At 35.0% G+C, this 11,841-nt stretch overlaps 1 long non-coding RNA gene across 1 annotated transcript; it reads right to left on the bottom strand.

Moving 5' to 3' along the window:
* LOC125225831 lies at positions 1 to 2,478 on the bottom strand. Its single transcript, XR_007177027.1, has 3 exons — positions 2,421 to 2,478; positions 1,858 to 1,953; positions 1 to 148 (listed from the first exon to the last, which is right to left on the bottom strand). It is a non-coding gene; the product is annotated as an uncharacterized LOC125225831 (long non-coding RNA).
* Positions 2,479 to 11,841: the final 9,363 nt, after the last annotated feature.

The raw sequence follows: 11,841 nt of genomic DNA, 5'->3' as shown, positions 1-11,841 counted from the left end.
ATTCAATCGCTATTTCATAAAAACTAAAATAACTTTATCGTTAATAAACAAGTCTGTAGTATTTTCTTCCATTGTTAATTCTTGCAGCGTTCCGAGCGAAGTCATGCATCAGTACAGAATCAATTATATTTTCGTCTTCCTCTGGTATCTGTAAAAATAAAATAATAAAATTAAAGTAGCGTAGTAAACTTAGACAAAATCTATTTCTAGGAAATTAGCTCATAATCGCAGTGGTTGAACTAAATATTGTCCCGATTAGGCAATTTTAGCACCATTCGGGTTGCATTGCTACGTAGCAATTGTTGGCATTGGCACATCTTGACGTTCCTTTGCGCCTGTGCGTAGTACTATTATTTATTCTGTGTCTTAATGTATGTTTTATGGCTGTTGTATAGGCGGGGCTAGTACGTAAAATACTAGGTACTTATAGAAAAAATATTCATGTACCTAAAATAAAAGAAGGCGCGGAGCTGTAGTAGTTTAGAAGAGTTTCCCACCTAGTAATCGGAATTGGAAACATAAGTGTGTACACAATGTACAATAGTAATAGAATTTCATGTTAAAACAAATAGTTCTCTATATGCCCAGTACATTTTCTTAGCAGGTTCTGCCATCTTCAGGGCTATTTTGAAAGCTTTACATCACGTTTGCGCTTTACATTGGAGATCGGATAGCTTCGATGCTGTCTTATATAGTCCATGAATACTCTGATATGTTTATTCTTAGTAGGCGCCTGTTATACAGAACTTCATTCATAGGTAGGATAACTACTAGTTAGGTCAGTAAGTAGGTCGCTAACATAGTCTAGATGTAAGATTATTTTCCTAAAATAATCCAGGATACCTAAGCCCTAGATTTAAGACCTAGTAATACAAGAAGATAGGCTTTAGTCTAATGGCTATGGGGGCGCGATTATTCGTTGTCGCGCTGAAGTACAATATTATATGGGGCGTCCCGCCATTTTTCTATGAATGCTGAATAGCTACACGCATGTGATACTACACGCATGTGATACTATGACAAGTACATCCTTCGATGGATGGTTTGTTTGCATTTCAGTTGTAACTCTATAATCTACAAATTGGCTCACAGGATTTCATACATCATACAATAATTTGGCATATTGTTTGTACGGTTTGTACCAAATATTGTCACTGTAGTGCAGCCGTGAGAAGAATAGGTTTCTGTCTGTTAAGATATAGGTATAAATCATATTAGGACTAATTTTAGTTCATTAGCTTATAAGTCATCATATATTTTCATATTACATCCGTAGTAAACAAGCATATGTCCCTCTTGATGGTGAGAGGTCACCGTAGCCTATGTCTGCCAATTATTTCAATAAATTAAATGCACTGTACGAATTTCAACTTTCTATAGGTATACATTTTTACTGTAGTAATACAAATAAGTATGTATGTATAAATAAGATTTTCAATAGCTCCATATGACATGAGTTCGATACCTCACATGATAAGCTGTAGGCTAGTCTAAAATAGTAAGTGTAAAACCATACAATCATTATGTTCGGTAGATTGTGTACACAGCTTTTATACAATATTTCACAAGTCAGGAGTATGCCAACATACTGTACTTCATTACAACCATGTCAAACATATCCTACGAAATATTAGCATTACCAGCATCTGGGAGGTCGTACCTCGCCATACCCTAACTCCACCACTGCTTGATCATTGTCACAATTGCTTAAATAATTTCATGAAAATTGATTGAAATTTGTAATATTCCTGTTAAGTAGGCATAGATAATAAGCACTATTATCATTATAAAACCATATTTCACTGAGGTTCAGAAAAAGTATGTAGTATGTGGTACGCATTAAGTATGTAAACTTACCTAACATGACCGGGTCCAGTCTGATTGTCGGATTACTTTGTTGTTCAGTAACGTTGAGCATGAGCTGGTAGTGTAGATCAGTGAGCCTTTAGTACACTGAAAGGAAACGTCAGAGATTAGAAATGTTCATGTAGATAGCGTAAGAAAAGGGTTTAGTTTTAGAGTGGGGTTCTGCCAAATAGGAACAATATTATTTCATTTATCTATTCACGGGGGCGCGTCGCTTAATTTTTGGAACTAAGACACGCCCATGAGAAATATTGTGTCAGAAAAAACAATGCATACAGCAAAATTTACAAAAAGGAAATTAAAAATAAAAAAAAGTTTGAGAACCCCTGCCTTGCAGTTCATATCTACATGAGCTAGGACATAAATTAGTAATAAGTTTGCTTAGCCAATAAAATGATGATGAGTCAGTTAAGTTTGATTTTTATCCGGTCGCTCATGCCTCGCCGTTTTGCTCTACGCTTCATTTCAATTTTCTAGATAAAATATTGATGCCATGAGCTGTTCACTTTTAAATTTAATAATTAGAACGTGTTATTATAATAAAACATAAGTACCTTTCATTTATATGAAGTCAGTAGATATATGGAAGACGGTCCAACCTGAAGCGTGGCCTCTCGGGTAAAACCTGAAATTGTATAGATGAAAAAAAAAATTGTTAAAAAAAGGTGTATGTATGTTTAAGGAATCTTATTTATAAATACGTATCATTAAGATTGTTTATATTTATCTAGGCCATTCATGGTTAAGAAAAAAAAAAGAAGAACAACCATATCCATGTTTCTAAGTAATGTAAACTTTCCTGCCGAGTCGTTTTACTCACTAAGTAGAGTTAATTAAGTTAAAAAGTAGCTGTTTAGTGGCAATGATTTTTTGTACTTACTTGAGGATAGTGCTAAGACGGAGTACAGTCCATAAAGGACACACTGGAAAATTCCTCAGTCCATTGTCATGTTTTTAAAAATTTTCTAAGTTTGCTGCAGCTGCGAATGCCATGAAGAAGGAATAAATTGTCTGAGGTTACAAAAGACTGTCGGGGCATGTTTTACAATATTGAAGACACGAACATAGAAGAGGACAATGCAAGTTTAAGCTCGCTTTAAGAAATTTATTATGTTGTTACATTATTATTCAATCAAATAAAAGTATTTTGAACCTACTTATGGCATCATTTTGTATTTTATCATAAGGTAGTTAAAACCAAAATAAAATTTTGCGGATAGTTTGTAAACAAAAAAATATATATATTATCAAAACCACATCAAATTTGTTGTTACATTATATTTTACAAAAAAAAAAAATATGTATATATCAAAACCACTTCAAAATTGATGATACATCATCTTTTGCAGGAAAAATTGAAAATATCAAAACCACTTCAAAATTGCAATTATTTTTTTTTTGCAAAATTGTATTATGCGCTTATTATGAACATTACATGATGTGTAATGTAAATTTGATGTGTACATTGGTTACAAGTCAATAACCTTTTAGTAAAGAGTTTTCTTTAATTGTAGCATACTTATAGGGAAAATTATTATTTTTCTTTCTTATCATCATTATCATTATTTTAAACGTGTCATGAGTTCTTCAAAATTTTATTGAGATGCAGTGTTATTATTATAGGGGTGGTAGAAGTCAAAATTTTGTCAGAAATTAATTTTATTTCTATAGTGATCTGTGTGATAAAGGGCTTTATTGGCTAGCACATCGTATAATTTCTCTGTCATTTAGTAGTTTCGTTCCTAGGATTATAAAATGGTGTATGGTGGATGTAAATTTATAATACGGATTTTTTTTTATTATCTAGATAAAGAAGTCGGTTCATTATATGGACAACAATTTTTTTTTAAAAATCTTTATTTTGTAAGAAGAATGTATTGGATATACATTGTATGGTTAGATTATTTTAATATAACAATAACTGGACATCATAGTAGCTAGTCTGCCTGGGGTAGACGTTAGGAAAATCGAGATCGGTGGAAAAGCTATTTTTCATTTTAGTTATTACAGTTAGCAGTGATATTTATTATTTATGCGTTATCGGTTTTACATTATATAGGGTGGTATACTGTACGATGTTGGTTGGCATCAGTGCAAATCCTCGTTTCTAAGCATAACGATTTTATCAGACAAAGATCAGAGTAGGGAGGGCCACTATTCTTTTTTTGCTTACTTACTTTTATAATTTTTTGCATTTTATGCTATCAATTTTGCATTATGAACTGTAAAAAAAAAAAAAAACAACAACAACAAAGACAGGAAAATTGAAAGTAGGGTAGTGTCCTTACAGTAATTGACTCTAATTAAAATGTGAACATAAAATGTAACGTTTTCTTCGTACGAACATTTTATTTTTAGTATGTGCATCAAACAATTTTCACACATTGTCAAATTGTTTGCGGTTAGTAATTATTTTATAAAATTAAATATAGATGTATAAAATGAAACCTATCATAAATAAATTGAAATTTTCTTTGCCTTCGAGTCAGGGTAGAGTGGAGTAAAATGGGATACGTAAACTTTTGAAGTTATTGTGTAATTTTATTTCCATTTTTATTCGTTATTTTGATTACTTTTAAAAGCGTTGGCTTTCTGTTGAGATCGAGTGAAAGAGCGAATGAGGAAGTAAGAATGGTTACATTATGTGTGTGTGTGTTTGAATAATTTAGAGATGATGAATGTTTATAGATGTAAGAATGTTTTGAATGGGATGAATGACTGAATGAAGTGTGTCTCGAATGATTTTTTTTTATGGAATGAGTGGATTGATATGGACAGACAGCGCTGGAAAGTAGTCAAAACTAGTTTGGTCGGAATTTGCGGGAACAAACAAGGGGGGAATTTTGGGAACACATTAGTCATAAAATTCTTATTGGTTAGGTTAAAATCCAATGGATTCGACCCATTTCAAGGGTAGTTTTTTGTGACTACTACTACACAAGGTAATAAGACCCATACGAAAACCACACACCTCATCTTGAATGGGATGTATTTGACAATCGACATATTTAAGGGTCGATATCGTCTAGTGAGAACGAGGCTCTTTTCAATATTTGTTTCCTTGTTATGTGTTCAAATATGTGAAGTTTAGTATCATCAAATCATTTGTTCATTTGATCATGATATGGTACCGAGTTGAGGTACATGCTTATGTCATTTAAGGTTTGTTTTATAAAAAAAAAAAAAAAAAACACCCCAGCAAACTTTAAGTCGGTATATTTTATTCAAGTATGAGACATGCGCCAAAACATGTGGCTGGAGTGATTAGGTAGAGAAATTGGTTTGAGTTCCGACAATGGAGATTGAAGGCTCTGGACTTATAATGAGAGCTCTAAAGGTTTCTTCGTAATTGCGTGGGAAGTTATTGTGAACTCGTTGAAATTATTACGATAATTATTCCGGTCCAACAGTGTGGATGGAATGAATATTCGCCGCGACCGGGGAACGAGCTAGCAAGAACGGGTTAATAGGACCTATCAGATTCACAACCTGATATCCCTGGCGATGCGTGGACTCTGAGAAAGGAGTTATCATGGTTCATTGTCGAGATTCAGATGAGCTGATTTCAAAACTGAGTCGCTAGCAGTTGCATAGTATTGGAATACACACCACACGATTAGAAATGGGGGGATATTTCCGACTGATCTAGAGATATTTTTCTTTTATTCATTTTTATTGCTTCTTTTGCTAAGTGAGATTGGATTTTTTTACAAATCACTTTGTATTTTATAAAAGAAATCCAATCGGGGGCGAGTTGTAACAGAACAAGCGTCTATGACGAGGAAATGGACTCGTTACTACATATAAAACTTACGGCAAATCAACTTTTCCTTGGCTAACTTTTTGGTGCATATTTCCTTCGGGATTTCATTGAATATTTTAACAAATAATATCTGTGATGTTTAATCACATGTATAGTCACGTCTTCACTCATAAAATTCACTGTTATTCTATGCAAAACAGGTTGGAAAAACGTATTTATCAACAAACTACGTTCACATGGACGGAATACTGACACTGACAGTTGTCAGCTGCGTAACGTTCCGATATTATGTCTTGGTTTCATTTACGAGTCAAACAGGTAATAATCACTGATATTGATTATTATACTTCCTGAATATATCATTCAATGTAACAATTAAGAACAAATGTGATCTTTCATTGCGAAGTCACTTACTAAATTGATTTAAACAATCTTTCACAAAATAATATTTACGTAAAAATATTTACGGAACACTCCACTATTGGACTACATAGGTATCAATACCAATAGCTCTGTCTCTCTCTAAAACAGCTGCAATCTGCACGTGTTAATAGGCAAACATTCGCGTGATGATCGTGAATTTTATTACGTAGGGCGTACGGCTTAGTAAACAAAGTAGTTATGATCTTTTTCTTATCGTATCCCAAGTCCCAGGTTTGTCCCAGTTATATCCCAAGTCCCAGGTTTGTCCCAGTTATATCCCAAGTCCCAGGTTTGTCCCAGTTATATCCCAGGTATGTCCCAGTTATATCCCAGGTTTGTCCCAGTTATATCCCAGGTATGTCCCAGTTATATCCCAAGTCCCAGGTTTGTCCCAGTTATATCCCAGGTTTGTCCCAGTTATATCCCAGGTGTGTCCCAATTATGTCTCTTATAGAGAATCTATAAAAGGGTCGGAGGGAGCCGACGCGCGTCATTCTTACAATATCCACAAGACTAACAGTGTCCCTGGCTTTCGTGTATTATACTGGTGAGTGAAGTTGTTCTGCTATAGTTTCTCTGTTTGTTTTTACTTGGAAATTATTCTAAGTGATTGTAAACTTTGAAATTGTGTCTTTGTTTGATTGTGCGGGGACAATATCGTCGTACAGTTGAATTTAGACCTGTGGTGGAATTGCTTTACTGTCAGTTGTGGGGTTATTTTAGTGTTCTATTTATAGTGTAGTGTTACATTTAAATGATGTGTATAGTGAAGTTTTCTGTGCTTTGTTTCATGAGTGCCGTTAAGCAATACAAAGACTGGGTCTATGTATGGCTGGTGCTTGGAGATAAGTCTGTGTTTGGTTTTGTAGGGAGTAATTCTTGCAAAACTAAGCTTAGATTATAGCACGTAAAGGAAACTTCACTCGTTTGTTTAGTTGGTCAGTAAAATTGAATTTAGTAATTTTCCATGGGGTTATTTAGTGAAAGTTATAAGCCAGATCATTGTTTGTGACAGACTGTTGTCCGGCTAAGCGCTTTATACCTTGCGGCTGTTAAACATAAGGCGTTTAGGGGTCTTTTTTGTTCCAAGTGGAGGCTTGGGCGCTTTTTTATATTTACAAAAGCGTACTTTCTCACCGGTCTCAAAGAGTCCAACTGTTAGATGGAAGTGAGGACTTTCACGATTGACGAAAGACATTAGGAGTAATCCTTGCTCACTGAAGTCGGCAGTATTTGAGGCTGGGGTCCTATATATATATATATTTATTTACTCGGTGTTCTGGTCCATGCTGGCGTTGGTTGCTGGGGATTTCGGTTGTGATCGATCCACATCTAAGTAAAGTTGATCGCAGCTGGGTCTCTCATGTGGCTGGTACTGGTGTGTCCTAGAATACTGGATATATACACGGATAGGGCGATCTACTCTCTGCTACCCTAGCCCGCGGGCAAGAGCAGAGGGGGGGATAAGAACACAAGCCTATAGGTTGCCTATCTCAGCTTCGCTGGCTGAACTGTACAGCTTATGGTAGGGATACACTTGTGCATATTTTGAACACAAGATCTATGGTAAGTGACGGTCTGTGTTTCAGATATGTTAGAGTAGGGAAAACGATAGGACTAGGGTAAAGTCACACACTATTTCTATGAAAGTAGAGTTCTTTTATGATTGGTCTTGGAATATAATTGGTCAACGTGTATTGTGGAGAAATAATTTAACTACTACTATTTATATGGGTTAAATGGACTTTAAATGTGGTGTTTACTATCTTAAAATATGTGGTAAAACTGGTAATTTATAAAATCTCTTATTACTTAATTTATTTGAGTGAAATTAATAATTGTGGTAGCAATTTCTGATCTTTCGGTGTGGCTGCGGGACACTTAGTGTTGCTAACTAGTTTTTCAAGGTAAATTCTATCAAATTGGCTAGGGAAACAAACTGTCTTTGGAATAAAAGGATTTGTTTGTTATAGGGCCCAGTGGCATGCGAGCGCCGTCCACTGATGGAAAGTCTAAAGCTTAGAAAAGTTTGACTTACTTATTTCTTATAAAAGTTAGCAACTGCTCGGTGTTTCGATAAAACATTAGAAAGATCGAGAAGTTATGGTCTATTAGCAGTATTGGGGAACGGGGGGTTTAGCTAGGGACAAGAAACAAAACAAAAAGGGGGTTAGTTTGTAGATAGATAGCCCTTCAGGCTTACTTGCTTAGGATCCTGATAAAGTGGTTTGATCAGGTCAGGGGTCCCATACCGAATCGCAAGCCCTTGCCCAAACCGGGACCACTAATAAGGCGTAGCGGATGATTACCAAAATATTTTTTAATATTTATTTCATGTATGTTTCACTCACTAACTTTTATACTAAAAATTTCTTCATCACGTCATTAATTTTCTCACATATAACTTTCTAGGCCTAAATCTGATAAAATACTCTTCTATAACACTATATTATTATGCTACAATAACCTTTATTCTTCTTTAAAATATAAATAAATAAAATTTTAAAAATTAGTCAAAAATACAGCTGATACTCATTAAAGGATCTAGGTTATCGCGGTTCACATCGAAGGGTTCTACTTATTCACGCTAGACGATCACAAGGCCAAATTTACGGGGTATATTTAAAGGGGGGTTAGCTATACTGATGATTAGTCGAGTAAGTAAGTAAATAAGTAAAGGTGAGCGGAGGTTTAGTTACATACAATATAACATTTTAAAGATAGAAAATACTCTCAAATTCAATAATTAATTTTAAAAAATAGATGCTGAACAATAATAAGAAAATTAATAATAATTATATAGTATTTTATACAATCGTGATATAATACAAAGCTTTAATAGAATAGATTAGAGCTTAATAGATTAGATTTATTTAAGAGAGTGAAAAGCTTAATTATATCACTAGTGTACCTAGGCCGGCAACAGACAGTCTTAAAAATTCATAATCTTAGAAAAGATTTGTATGCAAACTGACAGTTCAAACTGACACGGACAGATCTGTCAGTGTCAGTTTGCATACAAATCTTTTTTAAGATTACGAATTTTTAAGACTGTCTGTGGCGTGCCATACAATACTTTTTCTATGAGTCATCATCTTCATCATCAATGGACGAAAAATATCATCATTCAAGTTAAAATTAATGTTCATGGCGTTGTTCACCGTTGTATCAACATCGAATTACTTGGCAACCAATTGTTTGTAATAACTGTATGTGATTGGTCGATAACGCGATATATAAAAAAAATGTGTTTCAGATGCAGAAAAATTTGCCAGGTATCGCAAATTAGTACAGAACTTGTATAAAGTTCTATTTTTGAATTTTTTTCAGTTAACTAAAGTGAAGTGTAATGAATAGTTGACTAAGTGTCAAAGATTGGTCAAAGACTATCCAACACTGAAAAGTCAGCACTTATAGTTTAGTCTGTGGTGTCCTAATTGACAGATTAAAGTCGACGAGTAGAAAAAACATAAAATGCATGCCATTTTCATTTTACTTGGTTGTGTTTGTGCCACTCGCTGAATGATAGGATGGATATGATTAATGACCTGAAAAATAAAAAAAAATATTGTATGACCTGTTTTTTTGAGGGTTCAGCAGAATTTATAAACGATTTACATAATTATATAAGAAACTAAGCAAGTACCTATATGAGGCAAAATATTGTATGACTTTTGTGCTCGCCAGCTAACTTAGGAACAACTTGTTAACAACAAAACGGTATTCTTTGCCAAGACATAACGATTAGTATATAAATTCTGCTGAACCCTCAAAAGCACAACGAAACTAAGAAATCAATTGCGCCAAGGGGAGCTAGGTGTCAAGAGCTTCCAATATTTCAGCAAGCCGGGGATACACTAATACATAATAGCGCATAAATAAAAACCGGTCAAGAGCGTGTCGGGCCACGCTCAGTGTAGGGTTCCGTAGTTTTCAGTATTTTTCTCAAAAACTACTGAACCTATCAAGTTCAAAACAATTTTCCTAGAAAGTCTTTATAAAGTTCTACTTTTGTGTTTTTTTTTCATATTTTTTAAACATATGGTTCAAAAGTTAGAGGGGGGGACGCACTTTTTTTTCCTTTAGGAGCGATTATTTCCGAAAATATTAATATTATCAAAAAACGATCTTAGTAAACCCTTATTCATTTTTAAATACCTATCCAACAATATATCACATGTTGGGGTTGGAATGAAAAAAAATATCAGCCCCCACTTTACATGTAGGGGGGTACCCTAATAAAACTTTTTTTCCATTTTTTATTTTTGCACTTTGTTGGCGTGATTGATATACATATTGGTAGCAAATTTCAGCTTTCTAGTACTTACGGTTACTGAGATTATCCGCGGACGGACGGACGGACGGACGGACGGACGGACGGACAGACAGACATGGCGAAACTATAAGGGTTCCTAGTTGACTAGGTAACCCTAAAAAGTGCACATTGAATGTTTGTACAAATGTTTACTGTGTCGCCCGCTGTTATCAGACATGTCGAACGAAGTCCTGTGTGCGTAGCCGAATGCACAAAAGCTCACGAAACGCTCACGATAATATCTCTTTCGTACCTATCTCTATCGCTCTTGCGTATTGGCGCTACAGAGCCAGACTATAGTCATTTCTGCGGCGTTTCGTATCGCAGAAATGCCATTCGGCTACGGGGCCTGTGACGTCGCACCACTTAACGTTAGCGATACGTGTCGGTAGACATTTGCGCGAACTCTCATACGACTTTAGTCATATCGGGCGCCGCTGACGAGCGCTGTGCGGACCCTCAACATAATAGCGTATTGACATGTTCTCTGAATGAATTTACGAAATTAGCATTAGATCATTTAGACGTATGAAATACTTTAGATAATAGTTATTAATAGTTACCCTGTAAAAATTTGTAAGTGTGGATCGCCCACTGCTGAGCATAGGCCTTTCTTCTAGGACGCCAGTCGCCACTGATCCCGCGGTCCTGAGCTAGTGTCATCCAGTTGTGACCCGCTTTTTTCCGGATGTCGTCCACCCAAGGGATGCCAATGCCAAGCGCTTCTTACATCTGTAGGTAAGCGGCTACCATTCTGTTACTTTTGCTGTTAAGATTATAAACGTACTTTTAGAACACTAATTAAATACCGCATTGTAAGTAGGTACTGAAACTAGAATGACGAGTTTTCGCACCGTGTAAATAGGTTCTAAGTGTATTCCTGGCTTAAGATGTAGGAAAGTAAAATAATAGGGAAGAGTGAAGTGCCGTGATAAGAAATCAGGTCAAACAATTCCTTCCATATTTATGAAGTTACGGTACTCACGGTTAGATTAAGGTATTCACATTAATACGGTGTTGGTACAGTGTAGGAAGGATTACGGTTCGTTATAACCAAACTTTACAATACCATGTTCTTAGAATGTCGCAATGTTAAAACGGATTAGTAGCAAAATGTCTAAAATTACAAAAATACGCTCAATTTTCAGTACAGCTAAATTACATTCCTTTCACTGTGTTTTATTATTAACTTTAGTAATATTCATTTAGTTAATTAATGCTAACTATTTATGAAAAACTGTAAAACTACAGTTTTCATAAATACTGCCTTTTAGGCATTTTGAGAAAGTGAATTTTTGGTTTTAAGTTAATTTGACTTTTAGACATTTTGGGAATACAGTAATTTGAGAAGTAGGGTTAGGTCATTTCGAGTTTTAGACATTATGAGACTACTTAATCTGTTTTGGTATTGCGACGTTTTAGGAATATGGTATTATAAAATTTGGTTGTAACGAACCGTAATCGTAGGGAGATA

This window comes from Leguminivora glycinivorella, chromosome 4, assembly GCF_023078275.1.
Source record: "Leguminivora glycinivorella isolate SPB_JAAS2020 chromosome 4, LegGlyc_1.1, whole genome shotgun sequence".
In the NCBI taxonomy this organism is placed as follows: Eukaryota; Metazoa; Arthropoda; class Insecta; order Lepidoptera; family Tortricidae; genus Leguminivora; species Leguminivora glycinivorella.
The sequence above is the reverse complement of the archived record's forward strand: the minus strand, read 5'-3'. Positions and strand labels throughout refer to the sequence as shown.